Source organism: Cryptomeria japonica, chromosome 2, assembly GCF_030272615.1.
Source record: "Cryptomeria japonica chromosome 2, Sugi_1.0, whole genome shotgun sequence".
NCBI classification, from domain to species: Eukaryota; Viridiplantae; Streptophyta; class Pinopsida; order Cupressales; family Cupressaceae; genus Cryptomeria; species Cryptomeria japonica.
In genome coordinates this window covers 446,594,706-446,618,877 of record NC_081406.1, presented here as the reverse complement: position 1 = coordinate 446,618,877, position 24,172 = coordinate 446,594,706, and the positions used below count along the sequence as shown (strand labels likewise).

General features: G+C 39.7%; 1 protein-coding gene across 5 annotated transcripts in view; it reads right to left on the bottom strand.

Annotated features, from left to right (window-relative positions):
• LOC131031599 (uncharacterized) overlaps positions 1–24,172 on the bottom strand; it is a 250,528-nt gene that overhangs the window by 160,302 nt on the left and 66,054 nt on the right. The window lies entirely within an intron of this gene.

Genomic DNA, 24,172 nt, shown 5'->3' with positions numbered 1-24,172 from the left:
AGAATACGGGAATAGGAAGAAAGTAAAAGAAAGTTTGATTGTTATCGTCGCTCATCACACAGCACAGGTAAGTGGAAGTTTATGATAATACGTAAGGGAATTACTAAATATTGTTTATGGTTTAACATACAGCATTCACTAATGATAATAAGAAATGTGCATTGCCCAATATAAAGATTAATGTATATTATAAGAGACTAATACTCATCATTAACAATCATTTTTTAAAGTTCATATCTGACATAAGATCATAAAGGTAATCAGATCTAATAAAGTTAACTTATTACTGATAGAAAATAAGATAATATATGAAGCTCACATTACTAATACAACAAAAGGATGAAATAATGAAATCATGAATGAAAGAGTGCAGCAGTAATTATATTGTTTGGGAATTACCTACTGGTATAGATACGAGATATTAAGACTGCTAATAATATATATAGTATAACGCTGTGAGTACAAATTAATACTGTTAATATGATCTACGAAGAAAAACATTAACATAATAAAACTGTTAATATGGGGTAACAATATAACATAATGTTAATATAATCTGATTAATATGGTCTAATAAAATCTGAAGTTAATTCGGATAATGAAACCTGATATAATATTACTAGCATAGGATGATATTATCAATGTAATACAATACTGAAAAGACATATAATAAAATATAAGTAACATATTTTATGTATATTCGTAATGAGAATAATGCTTGAGGATCATTATATATAATTTGTGTGTTTTATCATTGTTTGCAATTGTGATAGAAGGGACACAATAGGGGGAACGGTGAGAGATTCCTCACTAGCCATAACGCCTCGTAAAGATGATCAACAATCATTGGTTAAGAACCACGAGGACACCTCATGATGTCATGAGGTCAAGGAGGATAAGGTCCTAACCTTGGGCCTAGGGTTGAGGGTCAAAGGCACCCTATTGTGGCTTCCCTACTATCTCCACAAGGATCAATTGTTGAAGTGAATCAATCATAAGAGATGAGAGGTCAATGTGATGGAGCGGAACTGTGTAAAGCCCTCATTGGGTACGTGTTGTGACCTTTTCACACAACGCCCTATTGCTAATGGGGACCCCCTCTTTTCCTGCTTTCTGCATTGTTAGGTTATGGTTTTGGCTACTTAGTGGGCAACTTTGTGTTTCCCATGCCTGAGTCTCAGAGTTTTGATCATGCCTAGTGTCGTTTAGGGTTTTTGAGGTTATAGGATCAAGCACGTGAAAATTGAGATTTCTAAATGATCCTAGTTTTGTCTAAGTGTTGACCCTTTTGAAGCATTAACATGTTTTTAAATGTCCTCGTCGGTGATTTTAAGTGCTAAAGTGTTTTCAGACCTTTTGGAGTTGTTTTCTCGCTCTTAGTGGATTATTCAAGTTGATTTCGCACTTTATCCCGATAGATTCCCTTGTGTTACACTCCAATTTCTGATGAATCTGCCTAAGTCTAGTTGAGTTTTATTAAGTTTCAAAGTTTCTAAGTGATTCTGAGTGGAAAAATCATCATTTTCCGAAGTAAAATCCATATTCTAAGGGTAAAAAGGTCAAAATTCCATACTAGAGGTGTCAAAATTCCATACTAGAGGTGTTTTTCCCCTAATATTCCTGACTACCCAGGGTTTTCCTCTCTCAGAATCTAAACTGGACATGAATTTCCCCCGAAATCCATACTTGCCTCATTTTTCCACCATTGTGAATCCACACTAAGGTCGTTTTTCCCCTGGAAGCATTAAAATTTGACTAAGTGTCAAGATTTATTCTGACTACCCACGATTTTCCACCAGGGAGGTATGGATAGGTTGCTGATGATGTTTGTATTCATTCCACACCTGGGTCGATTTTCCACCAGGTATTTGTGACAAGTTTTTTAGGATTTGTGTCCGAATTTTCATCCAGACTCATAGCGATTTTCCACTGAGAGTGCATTTCATAATTTTGAGTCCGGATTTTCATCCAGGCTGAAGTCGTTTTTCCGCCAGAGGGTATTTTTTGGGTGATGACTTAATTTTTGGTGGAATTTTTCACTCCACACTCATATCGATTTTCCCCTAGCCCATTTTTGTGCACATTTCATAAGTTTTGAGTCCGGATTTTCATCCAGATTGGGATCGATTTTCCCCTAAGGGGATACTTGACGATTTTTAAAGTGATTTTGTGAGGATTTATTAATCCTTACTAGGATCGATTTTCCCCAATTGGCCCATTTTGATTTAAATTGAAATATTTTAATAAATGAACCTCATTTAAATTGTTTTTAATAAAAGGCAATGATTATTTAAAAGATGAAAGCAATTAATAAATGATTCGCAATGAGCATTTAATGTTTTCAACCTTCTAGAAGCAAATTAGTTTCACCCAAGCAAGTATAAGAACAAGTGTTTTATCCCACATTGCTTGTGTGGTGAAAATTGGTGATGAAAGTAAGTTAAAAGGGAGGAGTCCAGCATTATTTTATTATTAAGTTTGCCAGGTAGATTCCATGCAAGGGCGATTTTCTCCATGGTTGGCGATTTCAGAGCAAGTGTTGAAGTGAAGTGTTAGATTGAAGGCCTCCATTTTTCCTCCATTTTTTCCAGCTTGGCAATCCTCTCCATTGCTGCCATTCAAGCTTATTGACTCCATTGTTTCGGATTTTCGAATTTTTGGGGGGCTGTTAGAGGGCTCCTACCTCTAAGTTGGCGATTTTCCTTGGGGCTACTATTGTTACTGCTGATTCAGACTGGTTTGCTGCCATTGAGACCCGCCCATGCCACGATTTTGGTGAAGTTCGGCATTTTTGAGAAAATCGCGATTTTTGGTGAAGGCAATCTTTTGTGTTTGGAGTTTTATCTTAAAACAAAGGTGATTCTCCTTGATACCGCCATCATTGCTTGCTGTTTTCAGACCATTGGAAGGTGCATTGTGTTGTTTTTGTAACTAGGGTGAAAATAAATAGGAGATGGGTTCTAATTGTCGCAAGGCAACATTAGAACCCATCCAAATGGACTGGGCCCTTTTGTTTGTAAATCGCACCTATTCATTTAGGTGGCGTGGAAACTTAAATAGGGCTAGGCCCTCTAATCTTTGCCAAACGCGTAATACTCCAGCTCAGCGCCCAAGGATAGGGCTTCACCAATATGTAACGTGCAAACCTCATTATAGGGCCGACCCTATAACCGTTACTTTGTAGCGTGTGAAGGATATAGGCCCCAAGTTGGGCGGCAATAAATGTGGTTCAAATAAACCTTGGCGCCAAAACCTCCTAGCCGACTTGGAGGGTGATTAAGGGAGTTTAATCATATATAAATGCAAGCAAATGAAGTATCATTTGATATATACACCACACACAATCAGCGAACTATCTCTGCTCCTCCATATGCGAAATCTGACTGAAGGAGGACATCATCTGCTGTGCTAGTATGAATACACCTTGAGGATAGCGAACTTGTTCTCCATGACAGCAAAGACAAGAAGATGACTGCGAAGACAATTAGAGGACAACAAACAACCATTGAAGGGCAGTGAAGCACAATCAAAGGACAACGGATTTTTGTGTAAAGGCTTGCAAATCAGCACTGTGATTTCATGCATTCTAAGGACTGAGATAAGTCTGATCTTATCTATTATCTCCTGCTGTTGTGTTGTGCCCTAGCTAGGTAAGTGAATCTACATTTTCAGAATAATAATTAGATCTGAGGATCTCTTGTTGCTGGATTTTTCCTCCAAGAGGGAAGTTTTCCCAGGGTAGCTTTTGTGTTGTGTGATCCTCTATTTGTATGCTTTACTGTGCAACTTTAGTTTTCTGTTTATTATGGTTAATCTGATCATGAAAACTAACATGGTATCAGAGCTCTAGGTTCGTATAGAGGTTGTGATCAGATTTGTGCTCATATCTAACCTATTGTTGAAAGGTTTAGTCCTCATGGCTTCTTATATCAGGGCTGAAGATAGGTTGGAAGGTCTCACAAATTACTCTTCTTGGAAGGTCAAGATAATGATGGCATTGAATGATCTTGCTGAATATGTTGGCAAGAATGCTAAAGAACCTGAGGATGAAAGTGAGAAGGTAGATTGGAAGAAGAAGGACTTCCAAGCTCAAAGGATAATAATAGACTCCGTCAAAAATCACTTGGTGCCATCCATCTCCATGAAGAAGACCGCTAGGGAGATGTTCACCACATTGGAAAAGATGTACGAAGTCAACAATACCAGCCTCATACTTGCTTTAAGGAATCAGCTCTCTTACATCATATTAGAGAAAGAAGAACCTGTTGCTGCTTATTTCATAAGAATCTCTGAGCTAAGAGATCAGCTTGCTACCGTTGGAACGAGCGTTGAAGACAGTGACTTATCTATGACTGCCCTAAATGGTCTTCCTCCCTCTTGGGAACCGTTTGTTCAAGGAATCAATGCCAGAGTTGAGCTTCCTAAGTTTGATCAATTAATGGGAGATTGCATTCAAGAAGAGTCTCGGCTGGCTGCAAAAGGAAAAATTAAGAACCCTTATGATGAGCAACATGTTCTCTTGGCTAAGAAGGACGGCAGCCATTGGAAGAAGAATGATCTTAAGAGAAATAGAGATTTCAGCTCTTCTACCCCTCATTCAAGGAAGAGACCAAGAGACTTATCTCACATCCGATGCTTCCGATGCAACAAGCTTGGCCACTTTGCAAGGGACTGTCAAATTCAGGACAAACAAGAAGATGCAAACATAAATGAAGTATCAAATCCCCACAATCATGAAGATTTCCTCTTTTGATCTATTGGTTTGTAATCCATCCCTAAGTTAAAACTTTTGATCTTGTCGTTTATTTCAGTAATGATGTATTGGAAACTAACCCTTACAACTGTTCTAGAAGGAAAATTTTCAGGTCCTGAAGCATGATCTAAGAAGGTCCACTTCAACTCATGCCATCAGATCTAGATTTGAAAGTCTACTCAAACTTTCAAACCTTCTGTTTATTAAGGATACAAATTGATAAATTCTATTGTAGATTGATTCCAACTTTAAGTCAAGAAATTTGTTGTGGATTTATCATCTAGATAGGGTTTTAGAGGGAGTCTCATGATACTGTCAAAATACCTTATTTCAGTAAATCTTATTGCTGGTTTTCTAAACTTTGTGTTTCAGCTCTAATAATGGATTTAATAAGAATATGTCTAATGTATGATCTCTACTTGATTATAGCAAAGTTATTTCTTTTTGGAATTGATAATATATATCTAATGTATATTCCTTGTCTATTGCAAAATGTTTTGATACTAACCATGATACATTGGGTGTATCATCCACCCTCTGCGGAGTGCAAGGTGGTAGTTCTTGCTCACCCTCTGCGGAGTGCAAGGTGGCAAGTTTCTTTCACACTCTGCGGAGTGCAAGGTGAGTCCACTCTCTGCGGAGTGCAAGGTGGTAGTTTGTTCTTCTCAGTGGAGAAGCGTATTCACCCTCTACGATGTGCAAGGTGACAGATTGTCCTTCTCTGGGAGAAGTTTATGTATCCTCTGCGGTTGTGCATGATTTATGTTGTATGTTCATATGAGTATTTTTCTTGCAGGTGTGCATGAGGAAAGGTCTCTCATCCTCTGTGGGTGTGCATGATGAAAGATCTTAAATCTTGGTGATATATGCAGGTTCCAGGAAAGCATATAGCTATGAAGTTTGATTTAATCCTCTATTGGCATTACTGAGGAGAACATTATGGAAAGGCTCATATTGCAATGTATTTGTGTGCTCAGATCATGATGTGTATTTTGTATTGCTTAGGGCTGGGCCCTATTCTTAAACTTTGTAAAATTTCAGGCCATGGGATTATCCATGTGAATATGGTTTTGTATTTATTTTCCTCCCTAGTTAAGAGGGAGTGTTGTTTTTGTAACTAGGGTGAAAATAAATAGGAGATGGGTTCTAATTGCCGCAAGGCAACATTAGAACCCATCCAAAAGGACTGGGCCCTTTTGTTTGTAAATCGCACCTATTCATTTAGGTGGCATGGAAACTTAAATAGGGTTGGGCCCTCTAATCTTTGCCAAACGCGTAATACTCCAGCTCAGCGCCCAAGGATAGGGCTTCACCAATATGTAACGTGCAAACCTCATTATAGGGCCGACCCTATAACCGTTACTTTGTAGCATGTGAAGGATATAGGCCCCAAGTTGGGTGGCAATAAATGTGGTTCAAATAAACCTTGGCGCCAAAACCTCCTAGCCGACTTGGAGGGTGATTAAGGGAGTTTAATCATATATAAATGCAAGCAAATGAAGTATCATTTGATATATACACCACACACAATCAGCGAACTATCTCTGCTCCTCCATATGTGAAATCTGACTGAAGGAGGATATCTGTTGTGCTAGTATGAATACACCTTGAGGATAGCGCACTTGTTCTCCATGACAACAAAGACAAGAAGATGACTGCGAAGACAATTAGAGGACAACAAACCACCATTGAAGGGCAATGAAGCACAATCAAAGGACAACGGATTTCTGTGTAAAGGCTTGCAAATCAGCACTGTGATTTCATGCATTCTAAGGACTGAGATAAGTCTGATCTTATCTATTATCTCCTGCTGTTGTATTGTGCCCTAGCTGGGTAAGTGAATCTACATTTTCAGAATAATAATTAGATCTGAAGATCTCTTGTTGCTGGGTTTTTCCTCCGAGAGGGAGGTTTTCCCAGGGTAGCTTTTGTGTTGTGTGATCCTCTATTTGTATGCTTTACTGTGCAACTTTAGTTTTCTGTTTATTATGGTTAATCTGATCATGAAAACTAACACATTGAAGACCATTTTCAGATTTGTGGAGGATGGTGCCATAGCTGGAAAGTTCGATTTTATATTTGGCAAGTGTTTTGGGGCATGTTTTGGTGAATTCCTTGCATATTTGATGCCACCATTGTTCCCTACTTGCTGTCATTTGCCTCAGATCTTAGTTTTGACTCCATTGCTTCAGGTTTTGACCTCCATTGTTGGCTGTACATTCATTTTTCAGACTTAACTTTTATTGCCCAGTCCGCTGCCGCTTTAGCGATTTGCATTTGGAGACATTTTGGAGGCATTTTAGGATCATTTTCAAACCATTGGAGGGCTGTCTCAGGTCTGCAACTGTGTTATTGGCCGCTTGTCCTCAGAAATTTATCTTTTACCAGCCATATCTATGTTCCCAAAATTGATTAGTTTCATCATCAAGACTGATTTTTATCAAATTTGTGCAGATTTTGAAGAATTGCAACATGTTTTGAGAGGTTAATTTATCAGTTGCAAGTTGTCTTCAGATTTGTGACCTCCATTGTTAAATACGAAAGGTGTTTTCAGACATAATTTTTTGTGAAAACACAACCTTTCACACCTTTCCTTAGTCACTCTTAATCCAGTATACTCCTTTGCACTATGATTTGCACGAAATTTCTAAGTATAAGGAGGTGTTGATTTCATGAGGGTTTCATACCCTAGTCTTGTCACATTTTGTGTTTAAATTGTTAAGATTTACTTAGAGTGTGGACTATTTTTTTGACTTAATGCTTTAATTAGCCTAAAATCATTAGGAAGTCAGGAATCCTATTAAGAATATTATATTTTTCCTAAGTTCTAACTTCAAGCTTCGTACAGGTACGATGTCAAAGTTCGGATTTAAGGAAAGAAGAGAACAAGAAAAGATACTACAGACTGTATTCTATCCAGAGTCCAAGATGTCATCCAGATGGAAGGAGATTACGGATACAAACATACATTTCCTGAGCCTAAACTTGATGCGACAGTGGATGTTTAGAGTCGGAAATCAGATTCCTTCCCCAGCATATGTAAACATTATGAAGAGTGGTATTTTTCAAGCCGCTGGATCTTCACAGTCCATACAATGCAGTGAACTTATCCAGTAGTGTGCACGATGTTATGATCATCGCTCGCGAACAATCAAGACTCCTGAGGGCATTGTCGTTGCCTACCTTGCTGATGATGTGATTGCTGAGGTGTTTGGAATTCCACGTGGAGCAGATATGAAGGATGCAACTAAGGATGAATATGAAGAGCGGTACACAAAGAAAATGGATGCATGTCAGACTATGATAAACAAAGAGTGAACGATTGAGCATAGGCTTTATCATTCCAAGGCTCCCAAGACACTCAGGTGCACTGACTTCAAAGAGGAATATAGTGACTTAGTAATCCTACTTAACAGAGTGATGGGAACGCCGCAGGGTGCAATATTCGATGGATGGATGTTCTACTTCATCCAAGATTGTCTTAGAGGAACATTAGTAAATTGGTCTAGAATCATAAATGACAATCTGTACTTTTAGCTGAGGGATGTAGAGCGATCCAAGTCATTCGCCATGACTTCCTACCTGGTATACCTGCTTGCACGGTTTGTTTCATACAAAGGATTTATATGCAAAGGTGAAGTCGGCAATGGGCAAGGACAATTCAGGAGTCATGAGTGCTATCCCCAGCTGAACATGTATAGAATTGAAGACTATAAGAGAGTGAATGATGTATTCACCATGTACATCACACGGATGTTGCAAGGCGAAATCCACAAAAGATTGTCCAAGGACGCAACAAAGCTAATAGAGAAATATGGATCGTGGTATATTCAGTTTCCCACTTTCACATACCTTAGGATCCATGGGTTTCAATCCGAACCGTACAGGCTTCCTAGGTATCCTTCTAACAGAATGATTTTATTGGAAGTGGTGAGACAGCTTCTAGAGTTTGATTCCATTCAGAGAGACAAGCATAGGACAGGCATGACATTCCCTATTTCAGTTCGGAAGACATTGGAGGTTTGTCAGCCTGCCTTAGCCGCCAGCACTGCGGGTGAGGAGCTTGCATTCTATCGATTTGCAAACTTCAAGAAAAGAGAAAGATTTGATCCCGATAAGAAAGTTAGAAGGATCGGGGGAGAGAAGTTCATCCACAAGGTAGACATAGAAGATTATTGGGCCAACCTGATGGACGAGCAGGCAGTGAAGAGACGAATGTGGTCCAGAATGTCAGTGGATTTCATGAGGAAGTGTGGACTTTTCCTCATTCCTGATCAAGTTTTAGATGACAGGGATCATACGCATCCACAGTATCAGAATGAAATGAAGAAGGCAATCTTATTGCCTAATTGGTCAAAATCAGAAGAGATTGATCTGAATGTATTGATGAGAGAGGTCTTGAGTTTCTCTCGTGCATAGGTAGATATTCAGATGAATATGTTAGTTGATATGGGTGTTTCCTTCACTTATGAAACGGTGAAGCCGGAAGAGTCTTCTTCTGAAGATTATCAGAGGACTATCGGTGATGTCAGGATTCATGCGGATGAAGAAAGTCAAGCTCCCGAGAGAAGGAAAAACACGCCAGAAGGAGTCAAGGCCAGAGGGAAGAAGATTGAGGAGGTGAAGAAGAAGAAACAAAAGACTATCATTCCTCCACCTATCATTCCTTCACCACCTCTCAGTGTCTCATCAATTAAGGTAATTGAAATAACAGAACAGAATAAGGAAACCCAGCAATGTTCCAACATAGTGATACTACCAGAGAATATTCAGGAGTTACATGCCACAGCAACATTGCTCCACCAAATGAGAATGATGGTCAGTAGGGATCCCCTACTGTCCTTTTGGAGGTTAGTTTGGGAACTGAGGTATATGATTTGACAAAGAGCAATAATGACGATCATGATGATGTTATCTCGGCATTGAGAGGACTTGATCGAGATATGTGTCTCGATGATGGTATGGAGATGGGCGCTATTCCTGGTTGGCTGATGAGAAGTATGGAAAAGAGTAAGAAAATGATCGAGGTACAGCCTATTGATAACATTGTTGACTACTTAGCTAGGAGCAATAAGGAGAAAGAATCCAAGAGAGCTGAGATTTTGTCGCACATAGCTAGAGATGAGACAGGAATGCGGATTGCGCAGGTGGTTATTCCTATTGGAGGTGTGACGGCAGACATTGCTACTCCTATGGATTTCCAGATTACTTCATTTGCCCTTGGTCGTACATCAAGAGAGCAAGAGTTTCAGGAGGTTGGTGATAACCTTAAGGCGATCAACGCCAAGTTAGATAGAGAAATTGAAGAGAAGGAGAAGTACAGAGAAGAGAATATCAGACTTACAAAGTATATTGCGGGGATAAGGCGTGAGAATACCACCCTTATTTCCCCTATTGCGGTTGATCATGGAATACATTCACACTATGAGGCAGCAAGAGATACACTCTCAGAGGTGGAAAAGTGGATTGAGAGCGCAAAAAAACAGGCAGATGATTTCCTTACTCAATTTGTCCAGGCATATGATAGGACAACATGGCTCGTGTTTAGAATCCAATATTTGGAGGGAGTTTGGGAAGAATCCGGGCCTATTCAGGAGAAGACCATTCCACACCTCAAGGCTTTGAAGAAGATACCTAATTCCACTTTGATCAGCGAGAACATTGTGCACAATGGAGACATATACGATTTCCATGGCTGGTATTGTTCATTGGCTGTGAAGAGATCAACTTATGAGAACGCCCAGTTGAGCTGTATGAAGATGGAGGGATTGATTCAGGACATTCAGATGAAGATCCTTGCCTCAATTGAGGAATTATTGGGTGTTGATGTTAGTGATGCTAGTGGTTTACACTTAGCCGAATTAAGAGACAAGATGAAACTTATGTATTTTTGTCAGTTGGACTCTTTGAAGAAGAGTCAGATAGATTACTTGGTCTCTTTGTTAAATCATGTCCATAGTGCACAGAACCTCATGCCATATTGGGAGAACACTTTGGATGCTTGCTCGGATTCACTGGACGTGATTGACTTGCAACAAGATACCTTGCCTAGCATTTCCATGGAGGAGTTAGATTCTATATTGGCTAGATTCTTGGAGTTTGCTAGGAGAGAGAGATGCAAGGAGGAATCTTCTAGAAGATTCCCTATGTGATGACTAGGTATCTTTTTTATTGGATCATATGTTGGTGGCACCATTTTGATGTAAACCCTAATTAGGGCAATTGTAGTGTTTTGTTGGCATGATCTTGGTCGTTGATCTTGAATCAATCTTGGCCATCCATTTTTGTAAGAGACTCTATATATACCTCCTTGTCTCTCATTTGTAAAGGAGAGTTTTTGTAGAATTGTTGGTATATGTTGTAGCTATTTGAATCTAAATCATTGTTCAACTGTTGGTGATTTTGTTCTTCAAATGTTGTCTTTGCATTCATGGTTCTCAATTCCTCCAAGTTAGATAAGAATTTTAGATTAGAATTTATTTTTATGTTTGTTAGATTGAGTGAAAGATTTGTTGAATGTATTTGTGTGGAATCCTTAATCCATACCACTAGCCTCTTGCCGCTAGTAAGTGCACCTTGTGTGGTCGACTGGATCTTTGAGTAAGCTTAACTTCAACTATTATGCGTCCCTTGACAAGCATCAACTTGGATGGTGTCAACGTTTGATAATGATAGTTTGAAAATCCTTGAGTATACCCTAGACGATTGCACTAAGCTTGTGTCAATCGTTGTTTGTGAGACCCTGCCTAGTTTGATTCCACTAAACTTGTTCATCATTTCCTACATTCCTAGGCCTAGAATAGACTTCCTGAGCCCTATTCCTTTTGCCCATTTTTTAGTAAGAATTAAGTCCAGAGCTACATTGTTAAATCCTGAGTTGTCAGCACACCTATTCCGCATATTTCATGATCGAAGAAGATAATCCTAACATTTGCGCAAGTCCCCAAGTGAACACAACAATTCACATCGACCATTGAGTTACCCACTCCTCAAGACCTGACATGTAGAAACCTTGGAATCATTTTAGTTGATCTTATCCTTAGAGCATCTGAGGTGATTTTGTTCAAGAGAGGGTAATTTGCTTTGGTATTTTATTCTGAAATGTTATGTGCATAAAACACACATCAATAGTACGCCACATCATGATGATGATTAAGAACCACATAAGGCCCCAAAGGATAAGGTCTTGTTGTTGGGCCTAGGGTAGAGGATACTTGGGGCACTTCATCACGTCTTCCAACCAAACCCTCGTTTTTGTTCATTGTCTATGCAATTATTGATATTGGTTGTGTAGATTTATATATACATATCCTAGCCCTAGAATTGGATGTACTTCATGAGTTATATCTACATTGTTGTCCAATCTTATTGCAGATTTCGGAAAAATACGCTTATCTCATCTTATTCTTAAATGAAGATTTTATCCCTAACTATGTTCTGCCCTTATTTCATACTGGATTTGTGAATTTAGGGCAAACTATAAGGTGATCCCAAAAAGGGACATTACATAATTGTTGATGCTTACAGTTGTCTTGCATCAATTTGTGCCTCACAAAGCATCAGCATGGAGTGTCGTACAAGTTGTGGGTCCTTGTAAAATAAGACACCCACCATCATTAGAAGACAGGTTCCTTATCTATACTATCTAGCCTAATTTAGTTCACATGAAAATGGGAGAACATAAAATAGAAAAAGCAAGTTAAAAGACATTCTACCATAATAGAAAATCTCTACACTTGTGCAGTGATTGTAAGCATGGACTCCAATAGTCCATACAGCCTAGATTGAGCAGAATTGCACTAATACAAAAAACCATCACAATCATTGCATTTGTTTAAAGGAAAATCTTGCATAGTTCCATTCTCTAAAAGACCAAAAGAGATTTGGACACATGGATTAAATCTACCCTAAAGTTTACAAATGAATTTATCAGAGCAAACTGAATACAAGGTTTTAGAAACCACAAATGTAGAAGGATCCATCCTCTTTATTCTTGCAAAAGCTTATTACATATATAGATGAGAAGAGGGTGAAAATAAAAACAGAAAATAGATTAAAATGCTTTGTAATGTCAATAAAAAAAATTCCACCAAAACTAAACTAAAGATGGATATGAAAATGGTACCACCACCACATGAATGTGTGTGGCTCCTCGTTTAGATTATTGCAATATGGAGCCACAAATGCATAAAACTATTTGTTGCAGTAAAGAAGTTATTTTCCCTAAAAGTTTGTTTCGTTTTTCTTTTCCAAAACCCTAATTTCTTTGCAGGCTCATTTTGCATTTAATTTCAGGTAATATAATTTCATTGTGATTTATAATGCTTTCCAATTTAATTGAGGTCACAAAAGATTTAGAAAATAGGCACGCTTTATAATGCATATTTCCCATGGCTCCACTTTGCAAATTATAATGTAAAACCCTAACACATCAGTTGCACTTTGATTTTAAAGCAAATCCTTCATGATGTTTAAAACTGCAAGTACATATCTTTTTTCTTACTTGTAGGCATGTGCGCAGAAAGGGCCATTACATTTAGGAAATCAACAGTACCTAAATGTTTTAAAAACTTTTATTTTAACTTTTCCTTGGAACTCAAAGCATCCTCGCACATATCTGCACAAGCTCCACTTTGTCGTTTATGACCAAATCGTCAATATCTTCGTGAAGGTTTTTATCTATATTTAACCATGGCTCTTTAAAACAAATAGGTCTACACATATATCATTTTCACAAGGCAAACCCTTGGTCAATTTAAACATGCAAGCTTTCTTTTTAAACTCTTTGTCAATACATCCAACTTGAACCTTCTATTACTTTAACCTGTAGATTCCTCCCCCACATCACATTCCGTAGCTAGCAATGCTAATCCTCTCTAACAACTGCCTCAAATGCTTCCTAAAAGTCGATAGATTGTTGAATCTAATATATTTATGGTTGTTCAGCACTTATTATTGAACATAGGTATGCCCTTGAGGCTAAATGCATATGTCGACCTACACCTAAACTTGAAAAAAAACAGACTACATACGATTCTGCCATGCAATCAATAATAGCTAAGCCTTAGCCTTTACATTTCCATATAGGCAAAATATCATTTCACACCAAAACAAAAGCCTCAATAGGGGTATCAAATGACCACATCCAATCAATTTCCTTATATTGTGACAACCAAAGAATCTCATTCGTTGTTCCAAAGGCCACTTACGACTAGTATTTGTGTTGCATTCCTTGTATTCTGAAAGCCAAGGAATCTCATCGGTTGTTCCAAAGGCCACTTAGGACTAGTATTTGTGTTGTATAGCATACAGTAAATAGCAAATGCTGAAATAAGAAACTCATTTTCAAGATCTCTGTAAAAAAATGTAGGTATGTTTGTCGTTGCGCCAAATGCTCAAGCTATCAACGGCCGCTACAAACGCCAGACTTACGCAGATCCACGGGAGGTGGTTAAGCCACGCAACGAACCCTGAAGGAGGTGTTGTCCACCAAGTCAACAATCTCCCCCTGAACATTGAGGGTTCTGCACCGACGGAACGAAGGAGACCTCCCAGGATTTGAACCCCTGACCCAAGGCTCTGATACCAATTGTAGGTATGTTTGTTGTTGTGCCAAAACTACGAGCTATCAACACCCGCTACAAACGTCAAACTTACCCAGATCCACAGGAGCCGGTTAAGCCATGTCGCGAACCCCGAAGGATGTGTTGACCACCAAGTCAACAATAAAATCCAAAAACTTCTGACCTGAGGGTCACTTTGTAAATAATAGTTTGATTAGACAAATACCAAAAGTAAAGTTGTGTAATGTTCCCACTCTTCCCAATATTGTTCTATGAGATTTTGGCTAGTTTCTAATTTTTTACATAAGCTTCCAACTGTGCCACGGAGAACTCCAATCTTGTTGGAGTGCACAAGGCCAATCTTTCTTAGTTCCCATTGTTGGATGTGAGCACAGTTGGAAATATGGATTACTATGATGCTTTCAGAAGTGTTTTTTGCCTCTTGATCTTTTCTCAAAACTTCTTGGAGAAAATGTTTATTTTTAGTAAGTCCACAAGTTGGCACCTATCATCATCCCTCAGCTTCAGTTACTTCATGGCATGATCAATTTTGGTTTCCTGTGTCTTGGCAATGCTTTCCGCGACTCAAGTGGAGTATTTAAAATCACTTAAGGTTCTAAAGTTTAAAGTTAAATTATTCATTCAAGCGTTATAGTTTATTAAGTTACTTAACGTCGCTCTTACAAGTAGACGTCTAGGATATTGTGAGGGGTATTTGCATGCAAAGTTTATTTTAATTTGTCGAAAAGGACATTTGAGGGAAAAATACATTTTTAAAATTTTAAATTACTTTTTTCCCTCCAAAAAATATATAAGGAAGTTTGGGCTCTTATTTTCTATGTGCTAAAGATTTCTTATGATGTTATGTTGTCGGATTGAACGTACGTGCTCTTATGAAGATCAATTGTTGATGGAAACCCCATTTGATTGTTGGTTTTGGATATGGAAGACAATCCCTAGCAACACTACCAATTCTGATTTTAGCCCCCCAACGAGGATTGCTATGCATGTAACCCTTACCCCACAACCCAAAATACCCACAACGGCCTCAAACCTCTTTGGAATAGTATATAATCTCCATCGATCTCACCAAGATGCTACAACTCTACTGCATACAGCAAACAACCACTTGAAAGGTAACACATGGTAGTACCAATGATGGCAGCGTGCAAAATGGGCAATTTGTAATGTCCCCACCTCATTAATGTCTTTCTAGTGGTCCATTAGCCTATTCCTGAGACCTGTAGACTAGGTGGAATGAAGAATGAGGGTCAAGCATTGATGAGGCGAGAACTTACTATTTTTAGTAAGTCAGGGGTTGGCCATTTTGGTGATATAGTCCTACTGAGCTCTCCATGCTAAGTCACTGGGTGCGAAGATCATGCTTTTCAGAGCACTAGTTCATGACTTACTATTTTTAGTAAGTGGCAGTATGGTATATTTCTATTTTTGGCAGTGGACAGGGTCCCGATCCTGCAATAGTTCAGTGGTCTTCCTAGCTCAGCTTCATCCTGGTTTTGGCAATAATCAGTATTGGAGTCATAAGTGATATAATTAAATATTATTTCCTTATCCTAAGGTTTAATATTTAATTAATTTGATTATTTTTACTACTGATTAATGACTATGGAAATTGCACATATTATCTCCTTAGTGCTAGGCGAATTTTATGTCTAGAAAGGAACGCCAATTTGATGTGGGATATATTATTTTATTCACCACAAATGTTTGCTAAGTCAAAAATCGTGGTCTTGTGCTTTTTGGCGTAATTCTTTGACTTATGGTTTGGGCGCCATCCTTGGGTCCACATGGTAAAGGAAATGCAAATGAAGATGTTGAATTTGGGCCAATTTGTAAGCATTTGCATTTGGTTTTGGGGAGTTAGAAAGTATAAATAGGAGCCTCGGGCTCCCATTTTGGTTATCATATGAATTTGCATCGTTATGCTGCCGAATTGGCGATTGAAAATATGAGCTTCGAAGTGTGGCTTCCTAGCTAAGTCTCAGTTTCGTACTTGCAAGATAGTACCTAGCTGTGTCCATGTATTTCGAGTGTTGTTGGTGAGTGAGTTACAGATTGTGGAGTGTTTTGTGTGAGATTGGAGTGTTTTCTAGTTGCTAGTCGCAGAATTGCTGAAAGTGTATTTTGCTCATACCTCTTGACCAGGCGATTCCATCATTCTGGGTACGGGCTCATCCATCCTTCCTACCACTGGCGATGCATCTTGTAAGTTTTTAGCCTCTTATTTTGAATGTGGATTTTTATATTGAAAATCGAACTACCCAAGTTAGGCATCGGGTTTAGTGAGTGCATTGGGAAGCGTGCAAAATAAATATGGGTGTTTTGATGGCTTCCTTTGGGTTTGTTTTCATTGTGGCTGGTGTAGCATTAGTTTAGAGCTGATTTTGGGTGAATTGGGTGAGTAATGAAGGAGTTATGAGCGTTTTAGTGAATCCATAGGCTGCTGGTTTTGTATTTCCAGCCTGCAGATTTTGATGTTAGCAGAAATTTCATGATTATTATTTCGATGTTTAGCATTACTCTTCTTCTCTCACTATCTTGATTATTGTAAGGTTAAGTAGTAGTACTACTAACCAATTCTAGCTTGTAACTCTCATCTCGTTGAAAAGTGGAAGAGGCTGGCTTGCCGCCTATTTCAATTGAATTGCAATTTAGTCCTCCCGTTGCATAAGCGGTTGAGTGATGATTGATTGTAATGGTCCTCCCGTTGCATAAGCGGTTGAGTTGAGTTCGTTTGTACTTTCAGTCCTCTCGCTCAAATATCGCGGTGAAGTGATTTGTGCCTTTGTATGTTTCTCTTGGCTGGTTCACCGCCAAGTTTCTTGCATTCCCGCTGGATAAGCGGAAGGGGCTAGCTTGCCGCCCAGTATTTTATTCCACTTCATTTTTCAGCAGATTTGAGATCTAACGATCCCCTATTCACTGTATGTTGTCACCTTCCCACATTGGGCTCTTGGTGATCAGAAAGTGGAAGGGTTGCATTTTCCAGCAAGTTTTCAGTTTATGCTTTATAACCCTAACGGGTTATCTGTTTGTGGATGATTATTATTGGCCTAAAAAACAAAAAATAAATAAATGGGATATTACAGTAGTATCAGAGTTAGTTTTCCTGCCAGCCTGTGAGTTGCAGTGGGTTCAGAGGTCTCCATGAGTGACAGAGACGTCAGATACTACAATCGAGAACAAAAGAGACAGTAGTTTCAGATTCCGATAGTGTCGGAAGAGGACACGTTTTCAGAAGTACTGAGGAACAAAGGGAAGGATTTAGATTCTTTAGACTGAGTGGATTCAATGGCAGACAAGACTACAGAACAGAATGAGGCACTTGATAAGAAGGCTAAGAGACAATTCAATGCCATGATGGACATGATGTCTCTACTGCTGGCCAAACTTAACCAGAACGTTCTTGGGACCCCTAACCAACCCAACAATGGACCGGAAGCCAGCACTTCTAATGCTCCTGTAGGCAATGGAAATGGGAGTAACAACGGGAGCAACAATGGAGGTTAGCCCCAAGACCTTTACAACCTGTATTTCTGCCAAGAGAAGTATAGCAAGTTGAAACAAAGATACCTACAGCTGATGAAATAACAAACAGCTACATGGAGTATGCTTCTCTCCCTTGTGAGATCCGAGATATCCTAACTCTGGATCAGTTTATGAATCCGAAAATGAAGTGAGGAAGGAGGAATGACAATAAGTTTGCTGCCCCAAGAGATTATCAGCAAGCTCTGGGAAGAGTGACCTTAGCACACTTTGATGGAAGCGCTAAGGGCACAGCTAGAGCACGCGTGCAGAAGTTGGACAATTACTTGTCCTTGAGGCCTATGCCAGAAGAAGATGCCATCAAGTTAGCTACCTTGCACTTGGATGGAATGGCCCACGAATGGTGGTACCATGGGTTGGTCACCCTCGGTCATAACTTGATCACCACGTATGCTGATTTCACCAACAAGCTGATTGAGAGATTCGACAACAAGGATCGAGAGGTGAAATTTAGAGAACTTGCACAACTCAAGCAGCAAGGTTCGTTGGACACTTACGTAACTGAATTCCAAAATCTGTCAGTTATGGTAAGTAGCATCTCTGAGAAGCGGTTAGTTGTCATTTTCACTGAAGGACTTGAGGAACCTTTGAAATGTTGGGTTAAAGCATTTGATCCACCCACCTTGGCAGAAGCTATTAAGAAATCTCGAAGCATGGAGTTGGCTGCCCCAAGGAATAAAATTCAGTCCAAGCCTTTTCCTTTCAAAAAGGATAAGATTTTGAAAATTTTGTCAATGGTCTCAACATCTAACCTGATTATGACGTTTCCATCATCATCCCTAATTGTTCTAGTTTCCCTATCAAAATGACAAGCACATGCAAGCACAAACTCAGGTTCCAAGGCAGCCACTAGGAAAGAAGAGACCAAATAAAATATGGCTTTCAAGGGCAATTGCATGCCATGCGTTAGTGATCCCTTTGTTCTTTCCAAGAACTCGGACATGTCAACATGTGCGATCTTTGTATCCTAGATCTCTTCAATAAGAGAAACCACTTGAGTGGGAGAAATCTCATTATGGTATTATCATACTTATACTTCATTTTCTTGTTTGAAGGAGATGTTGGCTCTTCTGTCATTGAACAAGAATCTGCAACACAATGATGAAAACTCAAAAGAGTAAGAACATCTTCAGCAGATATTCGGGATTCCATGATGCCAGAAACCTTTGAAAACCAATGCTCACATCAAGACTTGGGTGGGTTTACATCATGAAACAACTTGGACTGACACAAAGATGCTTTGTGGATAAGCTTGGAAAGCGATAGAAGGGGAAATCGGATCTCGAAGAGTTCACTGCAAGCATAAATTGCTAAATCGGATCTCGAAGAGTGCATTGCTTGAGAAGTGAAAGGCAATGAGAGCAAATGAATAACATGCAACGTAACTCAAATGGGAACATTTAAAGATGGAAATGCATGACTGCAAATGGAATAAATTGTTAACTTGGAATATAATGTGTATATGGTGAAAATGGATAACAATAATAACAATATTGAAAGGCTAAATGAATTCAACCACAAAACCCTAGCCTAACAACAACAAAGATCCACCATAACATATGAAGATTACCTAAGACAATGCAAATCAAATGAAATCACAAGGATTATACCATCACATGTCCAATAGGGTTTTGATCTCCATTCTTCCTATCTCCATTGATCTTGCTTGATATATTTGCTCTCACATTTTATGTGCACAAGAGCTCAACAAAGAACGGAATGTGGTTGCAAGTAGGATCGTATATGCCAAGTAGTCAATTGATCAAGTTGTTAGGGTTTGATAATGAGGGAAGCATCTCCTTATATAGAAGACACAATATGAAATGGAGGGATAAGATTGAGAGGTGTAAAAGGAGGTCGGTTATGATTAGAGGGTAGCTAAAAGAAATAATAAAATAATGAAAGGGGTAGGTAGTGTATGAATTAAGAGATGAATGACATGTGTCATGGGTAGAAAAGGTTAATGAATTAATTAAATAAATAAAGATTTATTTAATTAATAGTAGAAGTGGGATAATTAAATAAATAAGATATTTATTTAAATTAGGAAAAAGATAATTTAAATAAATAAATGTATTTATTTAAATGAGAAATAAGGCTAGAAGAGGATAAATGAATTAATTAAATAAATAAAGATTTATTTAATTAATAGAAGAATTAAGCTTAGATAATTAAATAGACTGGACAATTTTAGGTGTCTACATTTTGCCCCTCTTTGAGACAATGCGGCTTGTCGCGTTGTTTCAAAGAAGATAAGATGAACTGATACAGAGTTGACCCAGAATGGGAATGATATGCCCCCTCGAGAGATTGGATGAAAATGTCTGAAAAGATCGCAGACAATCTCTCGATAAGATAGAAAGGCTAGAATGGACTGACCAGATAAAGTGACAAAGTCACGGGATAAAGAACACTGACGCTGGAAACGAAGGCGAGGGCTAGGAGTAGTCTATAAGATAGACCACGGGGGAAAATACATCCTCATTGTCATCTACACATTCACAAGAGCATATTGCAGAGCGAAAATAGAGCAGGAGCAGTCAGCAACGATGGCTTTCACTCACAAATTCGACCGCGTTCGCCGATTTCAGAGGCCAGCAGAGGCAGGAGAGCCGGTAAGTACCACCAAACCTCCTCGTACTTTGACGCATTTAATTTTGTCATTAATGCATGTCGAATAGGGTAATAAATGCGCTTAGACTAGGGTCCAAAAAGTGTCAAAAAACGTTTAGGCGCGTCTGCGTTGGTGCCAGGCGCGTCTGTGTTCGATAGGCGCGTCTGTGTTTGTGCCAGGCACGTCTACGTTTGAACCCGCGTCTGTGTCAATTGCGGCCGCGTCTGTGATGGACAGGTGCGTTTGTGCCAAGAAGGCACGTCTATGCAGCCCAGGCGCGTCTATGCAGAGCATAGGCACGTCTGTGTCGAGCAGGCGCGTCTATGTTTTTCAGGCGCGTTTATGCAGTCTTTGAGCGCGTTTATGTCATGTAAGCGCGTTTGCGTTTGAAAAGTATGAATTTGCATCTTCTAGGTCAAATCGGCAGTTCTGTGATGAACATACGCTGTCGATTGGATAAGCTACTGAGAGGATACACTCAAGCAGGTCCTCTAGGAAGACTAGGATAGATCAAGGCACTTGGTGATGAACAGTGAGTACCAAGATAGAGTACTTTGTGATGAACAGGGAAAACTGAAATATGAGCAGCACTTTGTGATGAACAGGGAGTGCAAATGTGAGCAACACTTTGTGATGAACAGGGAATGTCACACACGTAGTACTTTGTGACGAACAGGGAGTACCACTAGGATAAATAGCAACACTTTGTGATGAACAGTGAGTGTCACTAGGGTAGATAGCCATATGCATTTAGATAGCGAGTAGCATTTTGTGATAAACAGTGAATGCCACTATAACTAACATGATTGAGTTGTTTGACTGCAGGAGTATTTGCAGATGCTAGAGTCACGAGAGAGATTCCCGTCGACGCAGAGGTTGCGACCTGAGTTGTCGCTCGAGGACAGAGCTGCCATCGAGGAGATGGGTTTGAGACATGTGTTGTATGTGCCTGAGTTTCGGGCAAACATGGGTTTGCTGACTGCGCTAGCTGAGAGATGGCACTCTGAGACGTGCACGTTTCATTTGCCGATGGGTGAGATGACAGTCACCCTAGAGGATGTATACAGGATATTGCGAATACCGATCGATGGGGAGCTGATCCCATACGATCGAGATGGCGACAGAGAGGCCCTGAGACGGGTGGTGAGGGGTCGCGATGGATTGCCTTTATAGGTGCCAGCAGCACAGGGTCCCAGGCAGGTACAGGGACAGGGACAGAGACAGGTACCAGTACAGGTACAGGGGCAGGCACCCGCAGAGGGGGAGCCACAGGCAAAGGCAGAGGGGGTTGACCCAGTAGAGGATGAGCTGCTAGATCTGAGGGAGATCTGCCAGGGCCAGGCAGATGAGATTCAGGAGCTGGAGAGGGAGAGGGATCGGCTCAGGACGAGGCTCAAGGATACTGAGCGGGAGCGAGATCAGGCTATCCAGCGCTACACAGAGGCTGAGACAGCACTGAGGGCAGGGAGACAGGCGGCCGAGGATACAGGGGCAGGATACGCTTATGTCCTGCGAGCAGGAGAGGAGATAGCCTACTGGAGGGACCTCTACTATGGTGCAGTGCCAGCAGATCAGCGGGCGAGGAGCTTCCATAGACCGTCGCGTACAGCGACAGCTACGGGAGGGAGCCGGAGGAGACAGGCATCGAGTGGTGGGGTTATGGGTCCTCCACTACCACCAGATAGAGGGGACAGGCGGGATGATCCTGGGGCAGGTCCTTCAGGGGCTCAGATTCCACCGAGGCCAGGCGGCTCCGAGGGAGGGAGTTCATCATAGCCTTAGAGGGCTCCCTTTGTATCAGTACTGTACCATTTTTGCATTGTAGACACCTACGGCTGCTTTTGTAGCCATATGATTTTGACATCATTGTATCATGACACTTTATTTATATATATGAGATGATTCATCTTTGCGGCAACTATATGCATGTGTACCTATGTGATGAGATGTTCTTATGTGATGCTTATGATATGGATGCAAATATTTATATGATGCAATGCAATATGTTTGTTCTTTTATGTTTTAAAATGTTATGCATGATGCAAATGTGAATGTATGTAATGCAGATGAATATGATAATGCAAATGTAAATTGTGCTAACAGGTGTTGTGTGCAGGATGTGATGCAATTGTGATATCTATATGTATGTATGAAATGCTTATATGTGGTAATGTAGGTGCAGCTACATGAAATGCAAATGTTTTTGGTGTGTCATTATACTCAGTCATGTGATAGCAGGCTACACGGACTCGAGAAGGACGATGGAAGTCAATCAAGAAAGGGGGGATGAAAGACAGAAGATATGAAAGTGAAAAAGCTTCTTGTGCATTATCATCATTGAGCTTTATTATGGCAAAATAGGTTATGACAATCAAGGCATATGTTCGACCCAGAAAGTCATTGTACCTGTTTGCATGGAGATAAGACAGTCACAAACAAGGAATGCCGCAGTTCACACTAGACTCACAGTGTCCTCATATCCTTGGACAAGTCATAGCATTACTAAGAGACAATCCACAGACAGCAAATACAAATAGGTGACGATACCCCATCCTCGCCTTTCTAGTCAAAGACATCCTGGAGATAGAATCTCTAGTCAAAGACATCCCGGAAAAGCTAAAAGACATGTCACCAAAAAAGATGAAATCAAAAGAAAACCAAGACTCGACACCAACATCCCCTGTAGTCTTCAAGTTTAGTGTGTCTTGTCACTTGTATAAGTCTTATTTGATTGTGGTCACAATGTTTACTTTCATAGAAAGGATAGATAGCACTGAACCATAATGTTGTCTAAGTCTGTTGAAAGATTTGATTCGTTGAAGCCCATTGTTGCTGTTGTGTCTCATCTAAAACTGACTGAATCCATGAAACTGATACTTTATTGCGGAGAAGATGAAACTTTATTGCGGATCTGTGATGCAAATGTTGCTTTATTGCGGATTATGCGCGGATAGACTGAAGGAAGCTGGAAGAAACTGTACTCCTCGAAACATGTGATGTTCTCAGTTCCACACCCATTACTAGACGTAGGATTTTGCCTTAGCCACAGATAGGATCTGATTTATTATGGATGGAAAGGGATGAAAAGGAATGTTTATTATGAATGGCTAACCAATCTTGGGTAGATCAATAACAAGCCATGATGGGAATGGGTAAGTTTATTATGAACGAATAGGTTGTGAGTGTGTGCAAAGTGAAATGATGAAAGAGAATCCTGAAGGAGGGAGGAGCAATGTCTCTACGCATGGCGCTAGTGACCCAGTTTTCACCATGGTACTTGCCCAGGGCGCCACCGAAGTGGTTTTCACCGTTGGACGAAATTATTTCTCTTTAATTTTTTCGATTTTTCAATGTTTTTTGTGTCACAAGGCGCCTGTTTGCCAGGTTTTCACCAAGTAACGATTTTTTTGTTTTATAATTTTTATTTTTGTATTTTTGAATTTTTATTTTATTTTTTTGTATTTTTTGAATTAGGATACTTTGAAGAGCTATGTGTAAAACCTGCGAAGGTGCATGTTGTTGATAGGATCCTCCAAAGGTTCACCTTCTATAGTTGAGAGCTGATATGCCCCAGATCCATATGCTGCTATAATGATGTAAGGACCAAGCCAATTTGGTTCGAACTTGCCCTTCTTCTCTCTGTCTTGTTGATTTTTAGGATTTTCTCTGAGAACT